Raw genomic sequence first — 21,363 nt, forward strand, 5'->3', positions numbered from 1 at the left:
ATCAGCTGCTGTAAGAAATGAGATGAAGGGTCAGAGTAAGAAGCACTTTACCGAGTGTAAATAAAATATGGAAGTTAAAGCGTCTGCTCTGTCTTATAATTTCAAAGCCAATTGGTCTCTCATGTTCTATATACGTGCCACCATCCAGTCAGTGGTTACTGATTGTCTGCGTTTGAAAATATAGCATGCCGCATTAGAAAACGAGCTTTCCTGCACAAGGAACCGAAAATCAACCTTGAGTATCTCAAAAGCCGATGACCCATTCTTGCGACCCCATGCGGTCTTTGAAAGAAATTCGTAACAGAATACGGGGCCTTTGTTTTCACCGCTGGTAGTTTTCAAATTCTCCATTCGATGTAAATTATATTAGAATATTTAGAATACATATTGAGGCATTTTCGCTTCGATCTACTACACTTCTTGATAACCTGAATATTAACTCAGACGTTCGCTTTAGGGGCCATACTGAATTTGAATGATTCGCACGGGTCGCTGTCCTGCTGTACCTGTCATGAAAAGAAGGCCCATATGTTCTGTTTTTTTTTTTCGACGCTGTGATCTCTGTCTAGGCATTTCCGCTGTTAGTGCAGTGTATTCGCGCACGGAACGTTCGTAATTTAAATGTTATAACGATGCTTGTCTCTTTCAACTTCGACGTGTGCGCTCTCTCTTTAGTCACGTATACATTAGAGGCTGTCCACGCGGGACAGTTTCTAATCAAACGCATCCATGCTCTGTACAATAGAGTGCTTAATATCGTTTCGAAACACCTATCAGTGTTCACTGCTCCTCATCTAGCGCATACCCGCGTGTCTCGATTATTGATTACTCAGGGCTATCGTGTGTGCCTTTTATTGTAAGATCAGTTATTCTGAAAAGCGAAACTAACTCACTGTTCCACCTTCTGTACAATATTTTCGCGATATACCGATGTTATTTAAATACTTCGTTCTTCTTCTCACGTCCAACCAGCTGTGCCGGGATCCAGCATCACGAAAAGACCAAGACCTTCAATCGAAGGAACGTTACCTTGCCGCCATTAACTTGTAAAGAAAATTCAGACGCTTCAGACCACCAGTGAAACGCTTTCTTGAACATGCGCGACACTTTCTATCCAAGATATGAAGCAATCCGCAAGTAACTTTAACAGCGATTCATGAGTGAAATAGTGTTATCCCTGTAACTTAATCGATGCTTCGTCGTATTCGTGAATGGCATCCCGCAGAAAGAGCAGGTCCGCACAGTGAAAGTTAATGGTCGGGTTCGTAAATCGTAGAAAGAAGGTGGTATCGCTGCTTGAATCTTAAAGTGACACGTGTTCCATCGAGGAAACAATATATCGTGCCTTGTTAAGGTCAGTCCTGCTGTTGAGCCCACAGTTTTTTTCAAGTGACCTTCAGCTTCTCGGATATGCGGGCGAGGTTGGCGATGCCAAGCTGCGTAAGGCACGTGCCGCTATTGGTGAGTACGCTTGGAGATTTGTACATCTTGGTGACCCGGGTATTTTCAGCTACGAACTCTCACGTGCAACGTTTATGTACTTCGTACACGTGTAGAGTACAGAATTCAATAGCGAAGAATGCAGGTAGCAACTTTCATGGGTGCCGACGGATGCTCTCTTTTTCGCGACACAAGCACGTGCGCACTGTGCAATTACTACAAGATCAAAATATTGTCATTTTTGTTTCAAGAGTTGACAAAAAGGCTTACGCACAAGTTTACACGTCTACTTACTCGCAGTGAAATACAGTAATCAATCATATTACTGCTTTTCTCTAGACCGAGAGGACGATCAGACCGTCCCCGGCGTGTATTGACGTATTTCATGGTGTGGCAGGGGCTCCGAGAAGATGAGCCAAGACGGAGGCTGCGTAGCTGCCGGAGCAAGCCTCGTACGCAGGCGCCTACCTCGCGCAGAGGGGGCTGTCACGTGACTTTTCCCCCCAGCGAAAACTTGTGTGGAAGGAGAGGGAGAAAGTATTCATACAAACGTAGAGGCCTCGATTTCTGCGTCCCTTTGGAAAACACGTATCGCGAAGAAGAAAAAATATGCAACAGCGTGAGGACACTAATTGGGAAGCAGAATGCGTGCGCAGGAATGAAATACAGGATGAGAAAAAAATGCGCTGAATATGCTGAGCTAACGCTAACGAAAGTGTTTAAAGACATTCCATAAGTTTCAGGCCTGATCAACTTTTGCTAGTGACAGATATGAAACAACTGAGCCACTTTCAATATAATCTCTCTACACTACAACAGATTTTGCACACCTGTGTACTAACAATTTATGCCTTTAAAAAATAGTCTGAACTTTTGTCTTCAACATCAGCAACATCTTTTTTTTTTGCGTCTTACATCTATCTGCTACCTTAAGAAGAGGTAGTAGTCACTGGGCTAAGATCTGCGCTCCAGAACGGTCTTCTCGAAGACACAGGCCTTCGCTGCGGCTTTCGGAATGCTCGCCGTGTGAACTGTAGCGTTGTCGTGAAGCCGGCGGACGCCGTGATAAACAGAACTCGCCTATTCTCCTTTATCGTTTCATGCATTTCACGTAAACGAACGCGCCGAGTTGAAACTAATACGTGCGCCTTCTAACAGATAGCGCTGATGTGTGTCAGAGACAGCCGTTCTCAAATTGCTGCGAGTTTTAGATCTCAGGCTGTAAGCTTGCGGAATCACCCGTACATACACGTGTAGTGAAAAGGTTGTAGGTTCGGTCCCCGTCGTTAGCAAGTTGTTTTATTTTTAGACTGGTTTTATTTCCTTTTTCTCCAATAATTCCAACGCCTCAACTAAAAGCTACAAGAAAACGAACTTAGCTCGGCTTGTGTTGTCGACGGACCTGATATGGTATTGTTTAAAAATACCGCGTCTCTCGATCCATTCGCCTTGACTGACTGAATAACTTTATTTGGGCCTGAGGAGGTGGACCTCCTAAGGGGCTTCGTCTGCGGGCCGCGCCGACGACGGGACCGGGAGTTGAAGCTCACCTTATTTAGTTTATATATAGAGCTTGTGAAATTATTTGGTTTATATATAAATCTTGTGAAATGTGTGCAGCCTGAGCACCATTGGGCACTTGCCGTTTATATGGCGACGCTCTGTGCAGGTTATAGTTTTTAAGACGAAAGCCTTAAATGCCTCATCAAACGCGAAGTTTGATGGTGGGCGTCGGTTAGTGGCGAGAGAGTGAACAACTCTTGTCAACCAAGCACAACATGGCTAAGACGTAGCTGACACGGCTAACTTCAAGGCGGTGATGCGGGCTAGTTGGTTTGAATCACTAGTAACCATATTTGCCCCCGTCCTGTGTATGTGTTCCTTACTTGTGTCTACGTCTGGTTTTTTTTGCGCTACAAATATGGTTACGGCTAACTTGTGTTGCATCAAACGTATATAGTCCTTACACTGCCCTTGCTGCAATAAATGCGGCGCATCCAGGAGCAGCTGATCATAAGATGTACTCAATATGAAGAAGATCGTATTCGGTTGCGCGATTGGTTGGGCTTGCTCGGTGGACGATCTCATACACTGAGGAGAGTGCTCGGATCACGGCGGTGCCATGAAAGGCAGAGAAAGCGTGCAGTTTATGCTATTTTTAGAGGACTGTTCATAACTGACGTTACTATCTGTCTTCATTACTATGTGTTCCTTTGTTATCGGGCCAATTTGATGCTAATCTTGCACCGAAGTAAATGAAAAAATACACGTGTGAATTGTAGTAATAACGCAAACATTGTTGTGGTTTTACGTCCCAAAAGCACCATATGATTATGAGAGACGCCGTATTGGAGGGTTCCGGAATTTTCAGCTAAATCTAAGCACATGGACCTCTAACATCCTGCCTCCACCGAAATTCGGCCGATGTGGCCGGGATTCGATCTCGCGACCTTCGGGTCAGCACTCGAGCACCACCGACGCGGGTGACGTATGAAATGTATCCGCGGCGTTACGGGTGCCAGCCCCGTACGTGTCGTACACTGCCCACAAAGACATTCTTTGGCGGTAGAATGTTTTCCTAGCGCTTCTAATTGTTAAAGCAAATGCCTTCGACGCCTCGTCGAATACGAAAACTGTCCGTCGGCGGTGTCGGTGTTAACACGAAGTGAGACAAAAGAATCATCATGAGATGACGCCACATGTCGCGAAGATTTGTGACATTGTTATCACGTCATCGTGACATCACTGTGATGTCACATAACGTGACGTCACACGATGACGTCATCACACGACATAGTCGCTTCCTTAAAAATGGACCGATCTCGGAGGCACTGCTGCAAAACCACGTGAGGTGCAGAAAGCTGCTGTGCCTCCGATCTTGGAGGCAGGGCAGAAACCACGTTAGATGCAGGAAGCTTTCTTGGGAGAGGGGATGGGTCAATACAATCCACTCAGAAGAAGAGGAAGAAGGCTTTCGCCTTTGAGTCGTCTTAGGCGAATGCATGCGGGACAGTGTGACTTTTTCTTGTTTTATTTTTCGGCTTTGTAGTATATACGTTCACTATTATCGACTTCTAAAATTTGGTATAGACATTTATAAAGCCTACTGGCCAATGCTTCCACCTGAACAAATGGCGAAGCTTGCACTAAGTCGCACAAGGCTTGAAACAGCGAAAGTGGAAGATCCTGAACTCTAATCTGGTTGCTTTTAGGTTGTTGCTAGGCTTTTAGCTAAGTGTGCTAGGTTGTTTCTAGGTCGATTCGCAGCGCAGAGAGGTTCGAGTTAAACCACTGACAGTCACAGACACGACACGGATGTCGAAACTCCAGAGACAGAAACTCGCGCTCGAACCGAGCGTTCGCACCGCTCATAGATCTACGGGCACGTCGTCGTACGCGTAAGCCTTCCATAGCTTCGGGGTCTTCTCGCAGCCGCCGTTGCATTTCCTGTTCCCTAGTATTATCTCGTTGTACGTACTCGGGATCTTCGGCTCGCCGCCGTCGCTTCGCAGCCATTTCTTGGGCTAACTGTTGCCTCCTTCATATTTAGCGGACCAGTGGTGAGCAGTGGGATTTGCCCAATTTCTGTGAAACATACCAGTTGATGATGATGATAGCTTTTCCCGGTCGTACGTTTTACCTCCAGCATTAATCGCTTCGCAGTTAAAAACATGGTAGACACGAAAAAAAGAAAGGACTCCGGAAGGTTATTTATAGCAGCGCTACGCGAAAAACAACGGATCATCAAGCCCGCTCTCTCCGCATAGGTGAAGATGCGAGTGCGAAAACCCACTCTGCGACCTGACCCAAGCGCGTAGCTTTGTCACCGGAGCGTTGACAGGGACGTCGCGACGGAAGCCAATCCCAAGCACCGCGCGCATACAGGCGCTGCTGCCGACGCCACGAGCGTGGCATTTGTTGCCCGGCTGCGCGCTTACACCGTACAGCGTTTTCAGAAAGGGCCCGCTTTTATTTTTTGTTGTTGCCTGTTCTCATTGTTGTTCATTCCGCGCGCAGTTCGGCGCGCATCCAGCAGCGAGCTTCGTTCTCGCAGAACTAATGAGCGAGCTCCGCTGAGATATGCGCCCGGCGCGCGTCGTTAATTACGGCGCGGGCTCATCATTAGGCCGTGCGTTTCATCGCCGCGTCGGCTTTGCACGCGCGCCAGCTCTCGCGGCGCTGCTGCTCGCGCGAGGCGTCGTGCACTGCGGAGATGGTGCGAAACGGAGCGAAGCTCTACGGTTGCCGCCGGACTGAGGGCATAGGACGTGGTTTGTTCGCGCTAGATAGCAGAGAAATAAAAAAAAGAGAAGATGGAACGGGCTTGAAACAACGAAGACACGGAAGCATGCACGAGTGCTTTGTCACGTAGAGGGCGTGCAACTGACGGAAGAAGAAGTTTATTTCCTGATGGACTGTTGGCCTACGGGGTGTGACGAGTCGAAAAAAAAAAACCCAACTCGATGGTTATGAGCAAGTTACAGTGGCATCACGTTGTGGCCTGACGATATTATCTGGAATGAAGGATTACGACAAATGGTGTAGTACAGATTAATTAGAAAATTGAGGTCGTCAGTAAGGCATCGCGCGTGGTCTGCTCGCCCTCCGGTAACGTGTGGCACTCTTAATCGCTACAAAAATTGTCTCGTCTACGTTCTACGCTATGTTCTGGCTTTTTTGTGATTTTCGTAAGTGCGAACCTTGTCGATACTCCCTTGCGCTCGAACTACGTCGGTTTTTGGCATCTGTTGGCTACGTTATCGTTTTGTCTTGACTGCGGAGGTGGAGTTATCGTTAGCTTACGTTTCATTAAGTTCGCAGTGGGCCACCTTCGAGTATCCACAGCGCCATCCTTGGATATCTCTTGAGGTACTTTGAATAGTTTCACTGTGTCCCTCATTGAGCCATTCTCAAATGCCTGAGCCACCGTTGAATGTCACTGAGCCCATCTTGAATATTATTTAGCCATACTTCTATGTGTTTGAGCCACCGTTTAATAATGTCACTGAGTCCCTCTTGAATATCCGTAAGCTACCGTTAAATATCATTGAGCCACTCTGAAATGTCACTGAGCCCATATATTTAGCCACACTTCTATGTCACTGAGTGCCAGCCTGTAACAATGTCGCTGAGTCATTTACGGATATCAGTAAGCCGCCCTTAGATATCACAGAACCACCGCCGAATGTCACTGAGCCCATTTTAAATACTATTTGGCCACATTTCTACGTCATTAAGCCACCCGTTTATAATGACACTGAGTCCCTATTTAATATCAGTGAGTCACCTTTACATGTAAATGAGCCACCGCTGAATGTCACTGTGCTTATCTTGAATATTATTTAGCCGCACTTCTATGTCATTGAGCCACCCTTCAATAATGTCCTGAAGTCCAAGTATTCAGACTAGCGCGTGCACATGCTGAAGTCGCATATATTACGTGGCATGATAAAAAAATCACACCATATATTCATATAGCGTGCGCTGCAGTGGTACGCTTCGCAGCTTCGGAAGTAGTGCCTTGCATGGAATGTGCATCCGGAAATATACGACAAAACGATGGGAAACGGAATCTCTTGCATCGCAAGAGTTTTACTAAAACATTTTCTGCGCTATTAGTGTGACTTAAATAGGGAAACTAGACGCAATTACTTGCTCCGGAAGAATTAGTGCGCATTTTTTGAAGTAATTCATTAGAAATAAGGTGCGAAGATACCTGTTACCGGCATTTTAAATAAATCGCTCTGTTCGAAGCGTCAGCAAGCAGCCTTATTATTCAGCTGGCAGCGTTCACTTTGTGAAACAATAAACTAGTCTAATCAATGTCGTGTGATTCGCTGCTTGTTCAGGTAATATGATACATCTAGTACGCGGCTTCATTCATGAAGTTGGTGCTTTCAATCCTTTAAAGTGAGGGACTTAAAAAACGGTGCAACTGAACCATGAGATTTGTTTTGAAAATAATGCCCATTTTTAAAAGTAATTCATCAGATTAACATGTGAAAATACACTCTCACACGCAAGTTGAAGAAAAAAATATATTCGAGGTAAAAGATGATAAACAGCAGCATGGGGCGTTCAATTGGTGAGTTATTCAATTAGTACCTTTATATTATTCGGTTTGATGAGTTGCAGTTATCTTGCCCGATGTCAAAAAAATATTAATTAAAACGTTCGTTTGAATACAGCTGCGCCTGCGTCCTTTCTGCTGAAATAGTGTTTTTTTTATTTGTAGATGCCTTTTTTCGCACGTTTTTGCATTTTTTGTTTATCTCGCTTTTGTGGGGGCCTTGAACTTATTTTGACTCATGACGCATTGTTCGTACTGACCTGTTTTCAGCATCACATGTCACTATATGCAACACAGTAACACAAACAATTCAGTTCCACCTCAATTTAAAGCAGTATGTATGAACTGCGGAGCACTAATTAGCCTATGTTTCCCTTGTGTTTATGTTGTGTTTACCTGCTGTGTCCCGTTCCTTTGTGTTCTCTACTTGTTTTCATCTGCTCTCTCGCGCTCTTTTCTGTTCTTTTCGTGTGATTATACGATTTGTTTTGCTATTATCTACTTTCTGTTTCATGATATCCTTTCTACCGTTCTTCTACTGTTTGCTGCTCTGAGCGCAGTGCATCTTAACTCCCGACGCTCGTGTTTGGCTGGCTTGCACAGACGAATTAGACATTGGGCGATGCTGGCGTTCACGGGCAAGCAAGCGCTGGCGTTCCAAACCTGCAGACTGCTCGGTTAATGTGTATCAAATGTGGGACCTGCGTGACGCCAACGCGTGACATGAGACAATGACAGGGCGGTCTCTTGAACTGCCCCGAAGTTAAAAAATTCTGAGAGTCTATTGCATGATCGCTAAGACGACTCGCAGGTGAAACCCTTAGTGGTCATGCATTAAAGACTTAAGCGTAATGCCTCATTTCGTGTTTGTTGAGCCTCGTCTGGCGTTGCGTAGTTCTTCGACCTTTCACGGATTCCACTAGACCCTGGCTCAGCGTCTTCCATCGTGCTCTGTTTCCGCGTTACTCTACAGCTGTCATTACATCCCCGACTTGCGTCAAATAATACATTACACAGACAGGAAGCTGCAACAATGGACATCTTCGCGAACACAGACATGCATACCAACAATTGCAAGGAGCGTGTCATGTGGCGCAACAATGCAAACGATGTACATGCACACCAATCTTTCGTGACACCTAGTTGCTTGCACACGGTGGTAACAAAGATGTAACGGAAATTAAATCACCCTATTCATCAAAGCAGCAAAATATCAACGCATCAGCACTCCCTCTTAACGGCTAACTGATGCAGAAACCTAATTCGCAGTACGCGATCCACACTGATCTATCTTCAGTTTAGCTGTCTTATGAAGGCATCAGCTGTTTTGTTTAATCTTTTGTTTTTGTTTTATATCTGTACTCTTTGCTTTTCACCTTCACTCCTCCCGTCTGATTGTTAACCTTTATATGACACGTCGCAACATACGAAAACTCACAGGGTCCCTTGTGGACTCACCTAAGACGACTGGAAGGCGAAAGCCGTCTTCTTTTTCTTCTCAGTCCATGTGTTGTTCCTGCCCCGCCACCCTCCGAAAGCTTTCTGCATCTAACGCGGTTTTGCATTGCATCCAGGATCGGAGGCACCTCACCTGGTTTTGCACGACCTCCGTGATCGGCCCATCTTTGACCAAGTTACGATGTCTTATGATGACGACGTCACAATTTGACATTACGTCACGTTAAGTCACAGTGACGTTATGATGATGTCGTAATGACGTCACAGAAGTTTCTTTTCTGTGGCCTCATGATGAGGTCATATGGTGACGTCATTACGTGATTTTGATTTTTTCCATCACTGGTGTTCTCCCCTACACCGCCGACACGGGACGCCGACGCAGACGGTCAATTTTCGCGTTTGATGAGGCAGCAAAGGCTTTCGCCTTAATAAACCAGCAGTGAGTTCGCGAACCACCTGTTGTAAACGTGCCCCTATTTTTTGCCCTCGTTTAGTAGCACTCAGCTGAAGAAGTAACCATGAACAATGAACCAATCCGTTACTCTCTGGAACTAGCCAACATTCGACAGCCTGCTAGTATGCGGGTAAATGTGGCAGTTTCCAGCGGCGTTCCTTGTTCGAAGATTTCTGGTCATTCTACGGTTCCTCCACTTTGTCTCGAGTTTCTGAGCTGTTTATGGTGGAACTGAAGAGTTTGCTCTGCCTCAAGCCTGGTGTTAATGCAACAAAGCACGCTTTACAGGAGATGACGAACTTTGCGTTAAAGGGAACGGGAGCGGCGGCTGCGAGCGCGCCAACCGTAGAAGAAGAGAACGATGAACGATGACGCGCTCGCAGCTCGCGCTCAGCGGCCGCTAGCGGGCAGTCGTGGCCGAGGCTTCCACGAATAAAGACATGTCTTGCGGTGTCTCCGGCTTCATATCTGAGGGGTTCCGGGCCAGCCGCCGTCCAGGACCTCACAAGGGATACTACAGAGAAAACCGATTTTTCTCGTATTAGCAAATTGCAATTTCACAGTACCAAAAGCACCACCCTTACCACTAAAAGGCTGTTCTTAAGCGAGAAATCGCGCAAAAAGAAAATAAATATAGATCTTAATGTAGCGCTTAATGTCATTCAGATCCAGCACTAATATCGTTCTTGTGTAGCGATAGTTGTAGTTCCAAATCCTGCGCTAAATGCTGCTCCACACCGTGAAACCTGAAGAATTGTGTAGCACGGGCACCCAGCGATTCCCGTTCATAGCGTTCCCACTGGTCCTTTTACCAAACTGTCGATAACTTAAATGTTTGAGGTAAGCAGTTAGGATTTCCCCGGCACGAGTAGAACCCTGTTGGCAGATTCGCAAACTCGGTGCACGACATGCGGGCTAATTTTTATTGCGCTTTGTCGACTTCTTCCTTGTTACGGCAGTTGAGATACGTGTCGTCGGCAGCGAGGTCCGTCAGATTGTTTCCCCCTTGAGATGTAGCGACGAAGGCGCCGAAGAAACGCCGGTGGGTGGAGCAATCGCGCGCCTGGTGAGGTGATAGCGCCCTCTCTTGCGCGGCGCGGGTGTCAGCCGGATGTTTCCGAAGGTTATTTAGCTATCTTAAGTTAATTGTTGCCACTACTTCTTGGTTATTTCTGTTAATTATATTGTTTTAGACATTGCTAGGTTATTTTAACCAGGTTTTGAGCATTGCTAGCCTTGTTCTAGGCCTTTATCGACCACGTGATCTTGAGTGCGATCACGCCACATGAGATCTATGGATGGATAACAAGCCGGACCTCTAAAATGCTACGCACTTAATACAAGTGGTGATGCCTCCTCGAAGTTGCCACACCAGTTCGCCGTGACGTCACAGATTTCGACGGCGTCTACAAGGGCCTGCTTCTTTCGCTAAAGATGATTTACATTGTGTTCTAAGAAACACTCTGTTTTAACATCGCAAGTCTCAGAAGGAGAGAGAAGAAATAGTAGAGAAAGAAAGGCGGGAAGGTTATCCAGTTTAGGACGACAGGTTTGCTACCCTACACATGGGAACATGATGGGGAGGGGATTAAAAGAGGGAGGGGAAAGAAAATCTCGTTGAACCAATGCGGCCAAAGCACACAAAACAAAAAATTCGGCAGATCCCACGTACCCTGGGAGTCGATATTATGCGAAGCGAGTGGCGGAAAGGTCACCTTGGCGTATTTTTTTGACTGGCGAAACGTTACAAAATGACGCTAAAGATTCATATAAATGTTATACGCACACATATTCGTTGAAGAGCCGCATATGTATTATATAATCAGTTGTTTATAGTTGGGTAACGCTGCCAACGGCAACGTGGGTATTACCAACACCAGAAGCGGTAAGCTGATCTGAAGTGCTTTACTTGTCCCTTATGATGGAGAACACACGCACGTTTCCCAAACCTGTGTGGAACGTGCGAGAACAAGGTCATCAACACCGGGATCAGTGCGCACCAGCAGCTGGTCATGAATTGTTATCGGATCCGGTCGTGATCGCGGTGACGAGGGGTCCATGTGTAGTGAAGTATGAGGTATAGTACAGCTGTTGGAATTCGTGGATGCCTAGGTCATTTCGTCGGCAAATTGTCTCTCGATAGAGCCGGCGATATGTCGGAACCTGAAGTCATGTTTTGCGTTGGTGAGGTATGGGCCGTCGAGGCTGGTAGGCCTGGATAGTGCTACGTAGACCAACATCAGTGGATTGCGCTTGTCGTAATCGTAGACTACCTGGGCGTATGTGGGCTACGTAGCCTAGTCTACAAAGCCGCTGTCAATCAGTCTGGCATCATGCTCGGTCAGCATGAGGCCATCGGCGAGCCTCGCAATAAATGAGGAAGATGACACAGCGTCGTTCTGGTGGTCTAAGTGCTCTTTACGGTGTGGCGATGTGAATATCATACGTAACTTTTATTAATGTATTCCTCAGGGGTCGAGCAATGCTTCAATATAGCTTATTGAATCATAAGAATACAAATGTAATGTTTATTAGACTGCTATAAAAGCAGTGTCAACACTGGAACCAAAGACGTTAATCTGATATGACGCCTGTATCGTAGGAGTACAGATCGTAGGAATATCATGTAGTGTTTATTGCTTGCTTGTAAAATTAGATACCAAGCACCACAACCACAATTGACGTTGCACCGATATTACGCCTCCATAGGCAGTTTTTCCAAAGCAGTTTAAATACCTGGCGTGGCTCTGTGGTAGAATACCCGATTGCCACGCAGAATGCTTGGGTTCGATTCCTGCTGGGATCCCAATTTTCATTCTTTCCATTCATCGGGTCAACGCTTCCGATGTCGGTTTTTCTTAACGCCCTCGCATTTAAGTTACCAATGTGTGTTCTGGCCGCTCCTGGTTAGATATAAACTGCCAATCACCTGTGGCGCATACCCGTACTCCGGGGCCCGTGGTAAACGGGTGTGTGCCACACGTGTCTGGAGGAAAGCGTTTGACGACTTACGCGACAGGATTTTCACATTATTCATGTCGTGACCCGACAGTCATATTCGCCAAATCCCCTTACCCTCCCATGCCAATTTTGGTCCACACCAAATTAAAAAGGCGATCATGAGAGCACCCAGACGTAGGCGGCTAGATAGATAGATAGATAGATAGATAGATACGTAGATAGAAACGCTCAAAGTGCCAGAGGTTCGCTAAGAAATGCTTCGCATTTAAAACTTCAAATTCTAGACATCACATTGACGTTAACGTGTGGAAGTTTTGGCGCGAAATTCAAGCATGCAGCTTATGTCTTAACCGTGCTGGAAAGTGCGATGGCTCACGGCATAGTCAGCGTGCTCTATACGCTGGCATCACGCATCCAAATACTCGGTTTACAAAAGGTATATCGTTCCACCTCGAAACACTTGACCGAAGGATAAACAATACAGCATAGGCGGCTCCTCAGCGACTGCTCCACGCACAATCGATTCCCACAGCGCTTGGGATCAGGCTCGATTTCTGTCTTTGACATGACGCCCTTTGTACATAATTTTGTATCGTACTGCGTATCATACCGTACATGCTTTTAGCCTTTCGTGCGGCATTTTGTAAGCACTATACTGCAATCTTAACCCTTCGAGACGCTGTGTACACAATTCTGTGCACCACTTGTTTCGGCTAGTTGTATCCATTAGTGGCTAACAACGAGCAAGATACATTGAGCTACGGATGAATTGAACCTGTTGCATAATAAATTTGTCTTCATTTCATCTCATTTTGCAGTGCGCTGCTGCATATGATCACTTTGCTGAAGGCGCTACCACGTTCGACGAGTCGTTTGACGTGCCGCTTCCCGCGAGCCACGTTAAAAGTTTAATTTTTCTTTGCTCAACGTGGACATAACCGAAAACGAATTTGCACCATATATTTCTAGCCTGGGATTTGATTCTATATATGCAAAGACAGAGCATGAATGACTTCAGAATGAAAGGACATTTAATTACAATTTATTTAGGATTCATTTCTATAACACACATAAATTGATATATTCTGACAATATTTTTGTTGCAATAGAATACTGAGTGCCTTGAAATGACGTTGTATCAGTTTGATGCATTTGCAGACAGTTCTTCATAGGTGGCGCCTGCAAGGGTTAAGGTGCGCTGATGGGCTACATTGTTATTCATTACTGTCGAGGACCGCGTTCATCGAGGCAAAAGAACTTCGAGTGCAACTTGTTAAGGCACAAGACCTTAGATAATCATCTAAGCTTTGAGACTAATCACCCCTATTTCCTGACCAACAGGTCTTCTTGTTCAACGCACGAGCCCTGTCCGGTTTCTATTTTCCCATTTTTTTTCTTTCATTCGATTATATTCCTCCCGCATCCTCTAGCACTCCGTGTTCGCGCTCATTTGCGTGTTCTCTCGTTTTTCCTTTGTTTTATTTTTTTTGTGATGCTCTCCTTTCCGTATTCCCTCAGGTGCACGCCGTGGCGCCACCGTCTCCACAAGCGCAGGTCGAGCGCTCGGCGGGCAGCACGGGTCACGTATAACGTCGCGTGCGAAAACTCGTGTTTGCTAAGAAAAAACTTTTAATTGCGATCGCGCCGCGCAAGCCGCAAGAGATGACAGGAACCGAAACGCGTACCAGAGGAAAAAACAAAACAAAAAAACTAATGTTAGCGTGCAGGCCGTTGCGGCCCAGGGCACACGTCCGGGCAACAGCGTGAAACCGGGCAGAACCATGCGATAGAAACAAGGAAATTGTTGACTGAACAACGATAAATGAATGAAAGAACTGGTAACACTACCTACGCACGAACGAAGGAGTAAGGCAGCCTCGTTGTTTCTGCTGGTTCCCGTTTCCTGGCAAACCAAGCCACTGCGATGAGGCAAAAAAAAGGAAAGCAAATAGTGGTAGCAGCCGAGCTTGATGCATGTTCACGTGTTCAAACAAGGCCGTATGCGAACGAACGAAAGAAAAAGAGATGTGGGTGGCAGCAGCCCGAGAAGCAAACAACGCAATCAGCGTTGCGTTCCGGTGACGACGAAAACACGGGCAAAGAGAGACGGATGAGAGAGAGAGAAATAAATTGAAGCAGTACGAATACCAAAAACAAATAAGAAATAACGGGCTGTATGACAGGCTTGGGTGTGTGTGGGGGGCGGAGAAAAAGCAACACCGCCTCCGAGGTGCCGAAAGCAAAACACTAAACCGCTTTTAATGGTTTTCGTAGCGTAATGAAGCACCTTCAACCTCCCCCACACACACCACGTAGCAGCACCGGTGCGACGCGGTGTAGCGGCATGCGCCGGGGGTTGCTGATACACGAACGCCGCGAGTTTTCCTCTTCCATCATGTTTGCCTTTCTCTCTCTCTCTCTCTCTCTCTCTCTCGTGTCCTTCGATAGTTCTCTTCCTCAAAGCCTATACTCTCTCCCATCCTCCTCTCCCGTCGCTTAGTGTTTTTTTCGTGCAAGCACAGTCTTCGCGTTGTGAGAGGGTGCATAAAGAAATTGAATAAACGAATACCTCGAATTACCCAAACTCTTGTGGCTATGCGTAACGGGTAGCGTTGTAGGCGTGAAGCACGTACGGGGGCCCAGCGTGATGCGAAGAAGAAGAAGAGAGCGAAGGCAAAACGCTTACACGCCGAGGAAGAGGAGGCTTCTGTAACAAGTTTCAGTTTTGCCCCGTAGTGCCGGTGGTGTTGGGGTCGTGCAGTAGGCGATTGCGGGAGGCGGCGTTCGTGCGTGCACCGTGTCGTGGAAAAGAGGAAAACGTGAGACACTTGACCATCAGATAGAGCGAGGTAATGAACATACCAGAAAAAAAAAATTAATTGTGTGCATTATTAGATCACATGAAAGAAAGTAAGGTGTAGCTAATGAAACCGATGTTTAGATGGCAGAAAACAAAAAAGGTGGTGCGGTCGATCTTGCTTCAAGCTGAGAAGGAGCAGCAACCCCAGCAAAACAGAGAAAAAAAAAGAAAGAAAGATAGAAAGAAACGGGAAAAGAAGAGAAAATACTCCGTATGATGAAGAATAGACCTTGAGAAAGGAAAAGAAAGAAACGGCAGGTTCGTTAAGTATGCCTATTTCAAAGCGCCATCTGATGCGCCGAACTGTAGGCTAGCGTTGCGTATGTTAGATACACAAGCAAGTAAAAACAACAAAAATCATAAACAAAGTCGCGGTCGTATAGTCTGCCGTGGAAGAAAGGCCTATGCACTCAAGTGGGGCTGTTCGCTCGCGAAGGCTGTGAACGTAGGTGATGAAGAGGAGGACCGGGAGCCAAGTGAAGTTGAGGGAAGGGTGAAAGATAAGGAGAAAGAGGGTGCAAATGGCAGGTCCGCATGGTCTTCCACTAATTATTAGTTTCACGCCGATTCGCACAGATGGCGTAATGCGCGGAACCTTGCGCTCGGCGTTCCCGTTCCGCAGTTCGCCCACGCGTCCGCAACTTCGTCGAGGAGGACGGGGAATCGAGACAGGGGAAAGGGGGTCTCTGAGGAAAGCACGCGTTCAGGAAGTGTTTCTCTCCCCCCCCCCCCATTTCGCCCCCTCCTCCTCACCCTCCAGTTTCTAGGATCATGATTAATCGCCTCGCTCAAGAGAAGCCGGTCAAGCCCGAGCGCCGACATAAGTCAGGCGAGAAAAAATATAAAACGGCGGATTAAAGAAAAAAGCGAAATACGAAGACCGGAGAACCTGTGCGTATCGCATTACATCGTCGAGCAGGAACTATGGTTACGTTCGCTCAAATTTCTCGCGGGGCTCGGACCAGGCGAAGAAAGCTTCCCAGGCTTCCTCCAAACAAGCGGCGAACCTATAGCTTCGAAAGGGCCACGGCAATTAAAAGACAATCCCGAAACAACGATATATAATAAAAGACAGAAGATGTTAGACTGTAGCCGAGTGCTGTGGCTAGCCTGCGAAATAAAGAGACACATAGATCTCTCGCATCAGGTGCGTCATGACGCGCTGAGATATTTGTCGGATGAAAAAAAAAAAAGAATGCGCGCGTGACGAGGTGGTTACTAGGAAACGAGAGAACTTAGCGGCGTGAAAATCAAATCCTTCCGAACCCGTCCTTCCACCTCTCTCTCTGGCGATCAGCTTTTTTTTTTTACTTTACCTGTTCAGTCGCGTGCCCTCATGTGAACCACACATCGTTTGGGAAGAAAACACGCGAAAAGGGGAGTAACGAAACATGGAGAGCGTTCCGTAAATCCAGAAATCTAGCGTGAAAAGCGCAAAATAAACGCGACATTGCAATGTCCGATCAGGTGTGTTCGGAGCATATGCGCGTGGTATTAGCGCGAGCGAACGCGGCGAAGAGTATTAAACGGTGACAGGGAAACGAAAAAACAAAAAACAAATTAGAGAAGAAAGAAAAAGACACTAACAGGAACGAGAGTTCAGGCGTGGTACGTGGCCACACGAGCTGTGGCGACAACACGCGAACACATACACACAAGTCGCGCAGGAGCTCGGACCCGGGACGAAGAACTTGAGCGAAAGAAAAAAAAAAGACCTAGGAAACGAAACTGAGCGTGAGGACGGCTCCTGGCTTAATGAGCAGACCGCGGCCACACCCCTCTCCCCCCCTTTTCCTCCCCTCCCCTAACCTGTACGGGAAGATAAGGTTACGGCAAAAGCAACATGGACGATGGTAAACTGAAAAGAAAAATATAAATGAACCTCCACGACCAACAAACACGGTAATGTTGTGTGTTTTGTTTTCTTTCGGCTTACAAAACACTTGTTCTCTCTGCTACCCCTCGCTGGTGCGGTGTCCCGGCCCCGCGTTTCTGTGTGAGGAAGCTGTGTGTGACGCTTTTGTCTTTGCGGTACTCTTGGACAGGCGGGCGCTCGTAAAAAAAACAAAACAAAAAATATCTTGTTTATCGCCGTCACGTCCTCAGGCCGCATCACCCTTTCCCGTGTCTCCTCACTCCTTTCCACTCTCCACCTCCAGGCTTTGTTTCATGTCCCTTTTCCTCGTTTCCACCCCTTCCATCCTCTCCGACTCTCTGCCATTTCTCTCTCTAAGGCATGTCGGGGGATATATGTCATATTAGATTTTTTGTTGTTTTTGTTGTTGTTGTCGCTCCTGCGGTCTCTGTTACCTTGTTTCTTCCTTACGGTTTCCAGGCGCTGCGTGGTCGTGCGAATGAAAGGGGCATTGTTTCTTCCGCGTACCCGCACGTCGTTCAAGCCCTTTCCCTCCTCGCGAAGTTGTTCGCGCGTCGATAACTTCTAATGAGCGCCGCTCAGCGATTCGGCCTCGAAAATGAGAATCAAAGAGAAAGCCCCAATAACAGAAGCAGCAGCAGCAGCAGCAGCTCCGACGGCTCAGCGACATTATAACGGTAAACCGGGCTGCAAAAGTACACGTAATCCGCCGAAATGTCACCTAACAACCGACGAAAAGAGTTGAATTTAACAACAACGAAACGGCCTTGCCTGGCGTGATTGTCGACATTCCGCGAAGCGGCTGGTTCATTCATCGCGCTCGCATCGTTATCGATGTTCTGACACGTGACATACGTACGTTCGCCTATGCGCTATGCCAAAACCTTGCTTAGCGAACGGTGCGCTTCCGAGTACCGGTTTACGTATGCCACATACGGGGGGGGGGGGGGGTTCGAAGACAGCCAAGGTACGAAATCTGACGCCAAGCCGAAGTCTGAACGTATGCGACATACGGTAGGTAGGAAGTCAGCCAACCATGAAGCGTGAAGCCAAGTTAAGGTAGGAAGTCTCATAACTGAGGAATCTTTTCGGTGCAAATTCAACGAGGGCACATAACACAAAGAACCGAGACGTGGCGCCCGTCCTGTTTCTTTGTGCTTTGTGTCCTCGTTGAATTTGCGCCGAAAAGTTTCCTCACTATGAACCAGTACCAACCAGCACAAACCAGGATTCTGGTAGCAAGTCTGAACGTATGCGACATTCGAGAGGTAGGAAGTCAGCCACTCATGAAGCGTGAAGCCAAGCTAAGGTAGGAAGTCTGAACGTGTGCGACATGCATACGGGAGGTCGGAAGGAAGCAAATCATGAATTGTGAAGTCAAGCTAAGGTACGTAGACTGAATGCATGCGACAAATTATGGTGGCGCTGCGATACCGCGAGAAAGCAATAGATAAATACCTCCCCCCCCCACAGTTCAGGATGTATTGATCCTGAACCGCCACCCTCCGAAAGCTTTCTGTCCCTAACGTGGTTTTGCATTGCCTCCAGGATCAGAGGCACCTCACCTGGTTTCGCACGGCCTCCGTGATCAACCCACCTTTGAAGAATCTACGATCTCATGTGATGTTACGTCACATGACGTAATACTGGAGTCATGATGACGTCACAAGTTTTGCCAATCTGTGATGTCAAGATGATGTCATATGGTGACGTCATAACCTGCACGACGGTCACTTTTCGCGTTTGATGAAGCATCTCAGGCGTTCGCCTTAATATCTAAAACATTCATAGTGGAGTATGAGGGTCACCATAGTAGTTCTTGGACATGCTTACAAATCTAACCACACTTGACTATCACATCCTGCCCCATGGGAATGGAATCGTACCTGTAATCTCCGGTGCATCCATGGCCACTTAACAATTGCGGTGGTGTCGTATCTTTAAATGTGCATTTCTAGCCACAACGATTTTTGTAAAGCTTTACATCTCCACACACTTCCCTTGGATGAGGCCTTCGTCATTCACTAAACACAGATATACTGATGACGATTGCAACGATAACAATAATGACAATAACCACACATAGCTGTTACCGTTTCTTCATGGCGGCCATGAGTAACCGCGATTGGCTACTACTCCGGAAAGTGCTTCGCTTGCAACTGTTTCGTAGACACCAGCATCTAACCCACGCTGCACCGAATTACCACGGCACTTTCATACGCATGCCCGCTTCCTCCATATGTGTTCGGTTGCCACTGCTTTCTTTAACGAACTAGTGAAAAAGGAACACTTTTTTACTGAATGAAGAAAAGTAAGCGCAGAAAGAAGGAAAGATGACCATACGAAATTCGTTCCTTCCCCTTTGTACATCGATTATAGCTTATGATCTCGCGTCATTCCTTGGAAGTCCATCCAAGCCTTCAATTACGCAACTGCGGGTGCGAGATGTACCTGAGCATGCTGCTCGGAGCGACGGCGGACATGATTTGCCCTTCTCCACCTCGTCTCCACCCTTATCGCCTCCACAGCCATTCAGCGGTCCCCTATACATTACCGTACGCATTTTCACTCACCTACCTCTTCCTCCTCCCTCCATCTCTTCCTCTCTCTCGGCGATGTTCATTATTACAGGGTGGGCCACGCGGGCCGTTCCCGGGATGCCTGATTAAAAGCACTCCCGTTTCATCGCCAGAGGGTGGGTTATGTCTCCCACCTCCTCTTTTGATCCTCGCGAGAGGCGGCCGGGCTTCCCAATTAAGTCTGCGCCGTGCCATCGCCGCACGTGATAATCAGTGTGTCTTTCCTCGCCCTCTGATTGACGGGACGCGCGCATCGGACGAGTATGGTAATCCCGCCATGATCGGACGGTTCCACGTGCGTCCGCGTAACACGCAGATGCCGCCACTTCCAAGCGCCGTACGAAGTGGCGATTTATGGACGTCAGGCATATAGATATGTATGGCGGCCCGGTGAGAGGATGATTACGATCTAGTGTCGGCGAGGGTTTTGTGAAGTACGAGGTGTTTACAACGAAGGATGCTTGTATGGCAGAGTGGGTTCCCCGCGTTCGATGGAAACGTCGGACCGTCTGAATATGGACGAGCGGTAATTGCCCGGGCTCCGTGGCGAGAGATCGGGGGTGTGTAGGTGTAGGCTTTCCGCGAAAAAACGAACAAAAATATACTCACGGGGTTCCTTATGAATCCGCCTTAGTCGACTCAAAGACGAAAGCCGTGATCTTCCTCTTTTTCTTCTAAGCCTATGTACTGAAACTACCGCGAACCCCTCCGAAGGCTCTCTGCAACTAACGTGGTTCTTGCAATGCCTCCAGGATCGGAGGCGTTGCAAGCTTTCTGCACGTCACCTTGTTTACCACTGACTCCGGAATCAGCCCACCTTTGACCAAAACTCGACTAAAACGCGTTCGTTGGCTAGTTGGTGCATGATCTGACAAAAATTTGGAGGCACAAAGGAACGAGGACAAGAATGACAGGACTGGTGCCAAATTTTCTGTCACGCCTTTGTCACACCTTTGACCAATTTTTGTCACACCTTTGACCAATCAATGATATCATGGGATGCCGTCACCATGTAATGTCACGTTATGTGACCTCTTGATGACGCCACACATTTTAACGATCTGTGACGTGATGATGAAGTCACGGGGTGAAGTCATCACGTGATGATTTTTTTCACTACTTAAATCAGCTTGCTGGGCTAGTTGGAATGCTGAACTTTGATGCATTTCCAGCGCGTAGGCGAAATAGCAATAAAAAACATGCAAACACCAACACAGACAGGGACAGTAAGAATGCTGGTCTTCAACTCAATTTACTGCACAGGGAACGAGTTTTTATACCGTCAACGTGCGCCGACAGACGCCGCAACAGGGAATATGTCGCATCAATGCTGCCGCTCAACAGCAATTCACATACATAAGTTTTGAAAAAGATACTCAAAGATAATCAGCATCTTTTCGCGACAGTGCTTACACAGTTCTCATTCGCAAGTCTTACGGCGCATGGAAACCGTACTTCCGGCTGGCATTTCGGATTCGATGAAACCCGAATACGGTACTGGAAAAATCAGCGTGCGAAGCTGAGGGCTATCGCAACAAGGCGCGCCGAGCTTAGCTTTCCGTGGATCTAAAACTGGGTAAGTTCCCCGGCAGTATTCGAATACTTGAGGGACCTACCCAAAGATAGTTGTGCAGTATCATCAGAAATGATACAGGCAAAGGCGCG

Source organism: Rhipicephalus sanguineus, chromosome 10 (genome assembly GCF_013339695.2).
Source record: "Rhipicephalus sanguineus isolate Rsan-2018 chromosome 10, BIME_Rsan_1.4, whole genome shotgun sequence".
Lineage (NCBI taxonomy): Eukaryota > Metazoa > Arthropoda > Arachnida > Ixodida > Ixodidae > Rhipicephalus > Rhipicephalus sanguineus.